Source organism: Nilaparvata lugens, chromosome X, assembly GCF_014356525.2.
Source record: "Nilaparvata lugens isolate BPH chromosome X, ASM1435652v1, whole genome shotgun sequence".
Classification (NCBI taxonomy): Eukaryota; Metazoa; Arthropoda; class Insecta; order Hemiptera; family Delphacidae; genus Nilaparvata; species Nilaparvata lugens.
This window is the reverse complement of record NC_052518.1, coordinates 20,315,119-20,323,820: the sequence shown is the minus strand read 5'-3', so window position 1 is coordinate 20,323,820 and position 8,702 is coordinate 20,315,119.

Below are 8,702 nucleotides of genomic sequence, written 5' to 3'. Positions count from 1 at the left end.
CTCTATTTCTAAGGCTCCTATACTGTATCAAACTGTCCAAGTCAAATGTCTTTTTAAATTTTCGATGTGCTTTGTCTCTACATCCCATCATCTTAAGTATGTCTTCAGTCATCCACAGTACTCGTCGTTTTCTATTAATCCTCCATAAGGTGCATGTTTGTCATACAAAGGCAAAGTCCAATTCTCGAAAGTCTTGACCATGTCATCAACTGACGGTAATGCTTCAATTTGATGCCAAGGAGTTTGAGTCACATCAGTCAGGAAGGCGGCTTCATCAAAGTTTTTGAAGTCTCTATAAGTGATAATTTTTTGTTCTGGCTTAGGTATCTTATGGGAAAGTACACAGTAGATCAAATGATGTCCAGAAATAGCTGGGACTGGGATTTGACCTGTTTGAACAACCTCGTTGGGATCACTAACAATGAGAAGGTCAATGAGTGTGTCTGATTCATTAGTATGATGAGTTGGATCAAGAGGTAAAATAGTCATGTTTAGGCATTGGAAAATTGTAGTCAGTTGAAAGCAGTCAAAGTTACAATTTTTCATGTTCAAGTCGGTGCTCATATCCCCCATAACTAGTATACGGCTATAACAAGGCATAAGAGAAAGCAAGGCATTTCCGAAATCTATAAAATGACCTATTCTTGGTGGGCGATAACAGATACCAACGAGTAATTAATCAGAACTGGTTGAGGATATTCAAGTAGCATGAACTCTGGTCTGGAACAATACTCCTGTTTAGATGTGATTAAAACTTTTGTTTTGATGTCATCCTTCACATAAACTGCTTCATCCCCACAAGCTTTATTTAATCTATCACTTCGGAAGAGATTATATCCAGGTAATGCAACAAGATTTGATGGAATACCAGGCTTTAAAAATGATTTGGAAATTCCAATTATATTGAAGTCCTCAAAACGGAAGATTGCTCTGAGCTCATCAATGTGACAGCTGAGGGATTGGACGTTAAGGTAAGCAGCCATGAAAAGTTTTTTGAAAGAGTGGAGCTTATTCGAGAGAAACATACCTGCGTCATTATTACTTCTATTAAAATAATCATACCTACTTGAAGGCGAGCGAGCTGACGTGTCAGTGAGAGGCATCATGGAAGTGGCAGACCAACCCTGAACCGACCTCAGAACGACACATGACGGGGAAAATGGGGATAAAACTAATAATACTTAACCTAAATGAAAAAGTATCTTGGTTCGAGTGCATTCTGTATGCCTTGACAGGATGAGAGATAAGAGGTGGCCCAACAGGATACTGAATTGGGATTCACCTGGAAAAAGGTGGATATAAATAAATAATAGTGTGAGATTCTATGTAATGCTACACTTTGTAATGAATGTTTCAAGTTGGAAGTGAATCTCACTACAAAATGCACAATTTCATGCCTACCTGTTTACGGCTACAGTATAATATCCACCACTGCACTGTACAGCATAGCATACCAACCCTCTTTTTTGAATCAGTCTGGAGTCGGCTTCCATTCATTCCCGGAATGCTTTGGCCTCAGTCTTCTGTGATGGCTTCCTGCCAAACAAACACGCAATTTGTTTCAAGGAGGAAGGCAACATTTTTATCGTTCCAAGCCACTTTCTTATTTTACTCGGGTTCTCTTCCTATTATTGTCAGCTGCAATTGCAACCCTAGACAACGTTGTGAGCTTCGTCCGCAACATCTAGACAATAAAATAAGACTGACAATAAATTACTACGGCCTGATTAAAATAAGCTGACTGCTGGACGTTCCGAAAAACTAGTATTCATGGATACGGTACCTTCAATTTTATAGTTCGGTATGAGCAGTGGAAATGACGGTGATGTAATTATTCATAATGATATGAAGTTCAACTGTAGCTAACATACATATTTATTAAGATTCATTCATCCTTGTAAACCAATACCAATGTAATATGAAAGCATAACACATGATCTGAAAAGTAATAAGCAGAGAAGTAATCACATGTACAACTAACTAATGACTAAGTAATTCTCCAAGTCTGTGAAGACTCTGAATACTTTTCTACATCTTCTAAGTAAATATAGAAATATTTACAGCTCCACGCACATAATATTATTATCTTCATTTAAAAACACTACTATAACAGAGGCACATATAATGCTTATATCAGGCATTCAATTTATGAAATCTTCATCCAGTTAAGCTACAGTGATCTACAATAAATATAATATTATTTCAGCAATAATTTAATCGATGGACTGAATATTAATACGCGAAAATATGTTCTACGCCGAAATTAGTGAAATGATGTTCCACATGATGGTGGTGAATATTTAAAATTATTGAGTTGCAACCTCAATATTGGAATATCTTTATTTTTTCTTATTTGTTGCTGTTTAACGTCGCCTCATGTCTGCTATATGATTGCTTCGCCTACATTGGCCGAACCGATGACAGAGCTCAACCTTGATAGGCCACCCATTCACCAAATCATATATGGCTCCATTGCTCCATACCCTCTAAATACTCTGCTGCTAGATGTTTCAATCTTCTATTCAATTTACTAGAGATTGATAATGATATATGTGACAACCGTAACTAGTTTCTCAAAAATGTTTTAATTAATAATGATAGATGATTTCATGTTCTATATTTGATCTATATTTATAGAAAATTCAAGATCTTAAAGAACCGCAGTCTGTTCACAAACATGTCTTCATACTTTGCCATTCTGTATCCTATCATGTGATACCCAATACATATTTTTTTATTGAAATCAAAATAAATAGTAATAATAATATACATTGGAGGTGAATGTTGAATTGGCAAATGATCGACAGTACGTTATTTCCACTATCCAATCTCGATAGAATGTTTTATAAGAAAGGATATTATTTCATATTCTTTTGGAATTTCATCCAATGAAAGAACTCGGTTCAAATGACGATGGATAGATCCAACCAACTATAATATTATCGTTATTCGAATCGTATTCCATCTTCATATCGTTCAGTAGTTAGTAAATCGCTCCAGTTCATACTTCCGTAAAATTCATTGCATGGTTAGCTATTAGGTCGACTCATACCCAGCTATGTGTAGCTAGGAATACGTCTTCGGGAGACGTAGACGTTCTATCTTCTAATATTCTACCCTATGCTGGTGTGAACGGGACAGATTGATCAACATTGGGAGATAGGGACGGCTACGTCTTCCGAAGATGTATTTCTAGCTACACGGAGCTGAGTTTGTGTGACGAGGACCACCTTTAAAGGTACCTTTAAACCTAATTAGGTTATTTGAATTAATGAGAAGGCTATCTTTTAAAGAGTGCCCCAAAAGTTACTTTACAACTTTGATGATCCATGAAAATTTAATCAAGGAGGATATATTATGAGATCTGTATTTAGTGTTGTTACCAAGGGAAACACTTTACGTTTTTATTAGAATAATATTTCAAAGAACGGAATCGCGTCATAACAAACGATCTGACTTTAGTTACGGTACATTAAAAATGGCTGCCTCCACTGGACCCAAGAGGGCAACAACATCCATTCTTTATCCGAGATATGAAATCACAGAGATAGTTTATCTGAATTAATCCTAGCCTTGATACATTTAATCCATATGAATTCATTAAATTCATGAATCCATATGAATAGGATTGTCAGAGCTGTGAAATAACATTTCAAACACTATCATATTGTAAATTACATTAGACAAAAATGAATGGATCTAAAAAAACGCAAAGGGTGATATACTATAATATTAATAGCTTTGTACCCAAGTTCAATAAGTTCAACTTGTAACTTAAGCTCACATAAACCTTTTGGTTTTCAGCGACTCATATTCGAGTGGAAAAAGTAAGTGAATTTTTGGAAAAATGTAAAGTAAATTTTCAACCATCAATAAATAAACGTCAAGAGGTAACTGCGCACTGCGCAGCTATAGTTATATTAACTGTTAGCATAAAGAGCATCTCTCATTTAGGATTTAACTAATCATGATCGTTTGAAGTGAATCTCATAACTATAAAGAAATAAATTCCGGTGAAAAAAGTTTAATATTGGAAAAAGATAAATCCATCCATAACCAAACGCCAAGAGGTCTCTGTGCAGCCGGAATTTTTTGTGAATGTTTGACGTAGCACAGGGAGATATCTAGGAGGAATTGAAAACCACAGTACGTGTGAAAGTTCCCGATAATGGTTGGCCATAAATTGCTGCAGCCACTTGAAATTCAAGAGGCACGTGATTTTGTGTCGTCGCCTTCTTCTTAGTATTTTCATAATCGCAGCCACTTCACTGCAACGTCTGGCTTATTTTAAGGTTGATTTATCTACTTTGACAATTTGGACTATCTGGAGCTTAACTATAATAAAATTAACGGACGATAATAATTAAGCCACTTGGCAGCAACGCACCCTGGTTCACGCTTTTATTTATTTGTTCCTTTTATCACATTTATTGATTTCAATATCCCTAGTGGAAGTGATCAATAGAGATCAATAAAAAAAATGTATTGATATCAATAGGTATTTAGGGTCCAATACACATCAATAGGTATCCATGGATATGTATTGGCCCAAATACCTATTGATATCAATACAAATCAATACATATCCATGGATATCAATACATAACCAGCTGTATTGATATCAATACACATCAATACATTTCCATGGATATGTATTGATGTGTATTGGCCCAAATACCTATTGATATCAATACAAATCAATACATATCCATGGATATCAATACATAACCAGCTGTATTGATATCAATACACATCAATACATTTCCATGGATATGTATTAATGTGTATTGGCCCAAATACCTAATGATATCAATACACATCAATAGGTAGCCATGGATATCAATACATAACCAGCTGTATTGATATCAATACAGATCAATAGTCATCTATAAGCAGCCTGTCCCCTTTATAGAAAAAATCCTCTTTTAAATCTAGGAGAGCAGCTTAGGATGAAGATAACATTTGCAAGGATTATAATATTTCAACCCAGCTGCAACTGGCATCAGACAAGAGAGTATACCTGTTTAATTATCTATAATTAATATAAGTGAATTGGATTCATTGAATAGATGTTTATTGACATATTGATGAAAAATTAAGGGATGTAAATAGTTAAGACATAAATAATGTGAGAATACATATATATCGGGCAAACGGGTAGAAATTTCCATATCAGGTTTCGAGAACATATCCAAGCAATAAAATCTAAAAATTATACACAAAAGTCGGCATTTGCTGAACATTTGATAGATTCAGGCCATAATTTTACAGATATAAATTCCAATATGAAAATACTTAATTATGGTAATAAAAGTCAAAAACTGAATGTCAAAGAAGAATTTCATATTTATAAAGCAGCAAAATTAAACAGAGATAAAATAATAAACTTAATTCAATTAGACACCAATAACCCCATTTTTGATTGAATCATGCGAATTTAAACCCAAAATTTACAGTCCTGGTTCATAAAAACATTTGAATACACTAACATATGATCAAAATAAGAATCTTCCATTAGTATTTATTTAATTCATATCACTTGAAAATGGCATAAATGACCGAAACATGCTGTGATAAAATATTTTAAAAAAAGGGTACTGAGATTCTTATTTATTTTCTTTATATTTATAATGTGAGAAGTTGTTTATTAAAATAACTCATATGCATGTCATTTATCTATTAAGAAAGGTCCTTATTGTGGTGCTCCAGAATACTTTAATCTCTTCCTGTTTAAAGTAGCAATTTTTTGAGCTACATACTGGTTTATGTTACTGCACCTCAATTCAATCTCAATTTTTGAAGCATTCATATTTTCCTCCAGGATCCGGTGTTTGAACATTTCTAGAACAAATAACAGTTCAAAGTATACAATCTTTAAAAATTAGAAAATAAGGATTTTATTTCCTGAATTAATCTGCTAGCAAATTTATTTAATAACCTAAAAATGTATTTAAATATGCATGACTATCCCTCTCGTGAAGGAAAGTCCAAGATAACACAAGAGCGTTTTTTTTTACGTGAAAATTATGTCCTCACAGTTTTACATTGTAACGTCATATTCTGGTGGAAAAGTCGAGAAAATCCCATTTTTTTCAAAGTTGGAACATTTACACTTTTTTTCACGTGAAAAGTACGTGAAACTGAAACTTGAAAATAACGTTTTTTTGTTTCTACATTTCCACGTTATACTGAACATGTATACTGAACTCTCAAAAAAGAACATGACTAAAACGGTTTCTTCTACATTTCTTGTCCCACATTTGGTCATTTCTTTCACATGAAAATTTCCAAAAATTCACATGCAAATAACGTTTTTACAATATTTTATCGTGGAAAGATGGAGGATTACCTTAATTATTCTGAATAAATAACCTTTTCAATTCTTTATTTTTACATTAAAAAACTATAAATCTTATAAAACTTTTGAATAACCACAATATAATGTGAAGTAAATTCTCTACCCTAACTTTACAATATTTTTACACAAAACTGAATAAAAATTCAACTATAAAGTCCTATTCAGACAAATGGATTTTTCCTAGTAAGTGATATATACGATCTAACAGCTGGACACTATAATTACAAAAAGAAAGCCCATTTTCATTTGTAATCATTCAACAGCTGAAAAATTTAAAATATTTTTCATGTAAGCTTCTTTTTTCAGCTGTTGGACTTTGTATCAGCCATTTGCTTGTATTAAGGCCATTCCACACAGCACGTGGCGTGCGTGGCTGGAAGCACGCTAGCTACTTTTCAAAACATCGCTTCCCAGCTAATCAAATGAAGCAATTCACATAGCAGCCACGGCCACGCGGCAACGCTTGCTATACTACCGTTCGCTCTCTGAGCGATCTTTTCAAACGTGTCCGGCCACGTTTTGGTCCGAGCTTGCGCAGAACGTATACTAGACGTATACTATCGTATAGAACGTATACTATCATTGTCAGCCTCAAGGTCGCGCATTAAATGATGGAATTCGCCATAGGTCTTCCTTTTTTTATTGATTGGATGTACCCACTGGTCCCGTGCTGTCACCGAATACAATAAAACCAGCTCATTATCACTACTACTGCTGCTGTTGGATTCATCAAACCAAGGTAAGCCACAAGAAAATCCAGATTCACACCACGGGACCGTCGGAGTTGACATCTTCCTGTATACTGACGGGAAACGTGGCCGGTATAGCATCGCAACAGTCGTGGCGGTGTGAATTGGCATGTGGCTAGCGTGGCCGGCGTGGCGTGCGTCCAGCCACGCACGCCACGTGCTGTGTGGAATGGCCTTTAGCTTTGCATCACCAATGGGAAAAAAACATACTGTAAATGTCTGGATGGCCAATAGGGAGATTTTTGTTTTAATAAAATGGTGAAACAACAATAATTTATATTAAAATTGAATTCATTTTCAAAACATCACAGTCTTCAATCCTTCAATAAGTTGGAGACTGTTGTAGATATAATACTGTAACTTTCAGGATAAGTTATTGGTCGAATACTCCACCTTTTGACATACAACTGAATTTCAACCCCTCATAAGGGGGTGACTTGGGGGTTGTAACTCAAAGATTTTAAATGTAAATACCCATTGTGTATTATCTTAAAAGCCTTCTCAAAACGAGAAAGATGACATCAATAAAAATCTTCTATGCTACTTTTATCCAAAATGGCGGCTGATTGAAGTTTTGGTTTTTAAAGAAATAATTGATAAAATTCAATCAGCCGCCATTTTGGATAAAAGTATCATAGAAGATTTTTATTGATGTCATCTTTCTAGTTTTAAAAAGGCCTTTATAATGATGTATCACACAATGGGTGTTTACATTAAAAATATTTGAGTTACAACCCCTCATTTCTTTACAAACTGTAACTTCAATCAGCCACCGTTTTGGATTCAAGTTTCATAGTACATTTTAATTGATGTTATGTTTCTTGTTTTAAAAAGCCCTTTAAAATAATGTACCACACAATAGGCGTTTACATTAAAAATATTCCAGTTAAAACTCTTAAGTCACTATATTATACATTCTGAACCTAGTCAACCCCTTATGAAGGGGTTGAAATTCAGTTGTACCGTATGTCAAAAGTTAGAGTATCTGACCAGTAACATATCCTGAAAGCTACAGTATTATATCTACAACAGTCTCTAATTTATTGAAAGGCTCCCATACATATGACTCACCCAGTATGATTACTAACTTATAATGATTAGCACAAGCCTAGAGCTCATGTGGACATCACCCATAGAAAAAAATTGTTTGACTTTATATTCAGTTTCAAATTAATCAAAATTGAGACTTACTTAGATTTCTCTTTGCTGGTAAACCGGATTTTTGAAGACTTCAGCCAGTGTTTGATTACTGCTTCTATGTCTTTTTCTTCTGTGTTGGAAAATTTCATCACCACAGCTCCTATCAGAGATGAAACAAAAGTTTACTTATAATTAAACATATTTCAAATAATATTTTTTGACTGGAAAATTGAAAAAACACACATGTTGCAAACACACAGTCTCACTCTCTCTTATTATATAAAATATATTGCTAAAATGAGAGGACTACACCGATAGTTTTTCTAAATTGGAATAAGATATAAAGCTGTTGATATAAATTAATAAATGAATCAATTGCTTGCTGGAAAAAGTCTAAATAAAGCCTGCCGGTCCAGAAAACAGCTGAATAAATTCTAATAGAAAGCAATTAAATT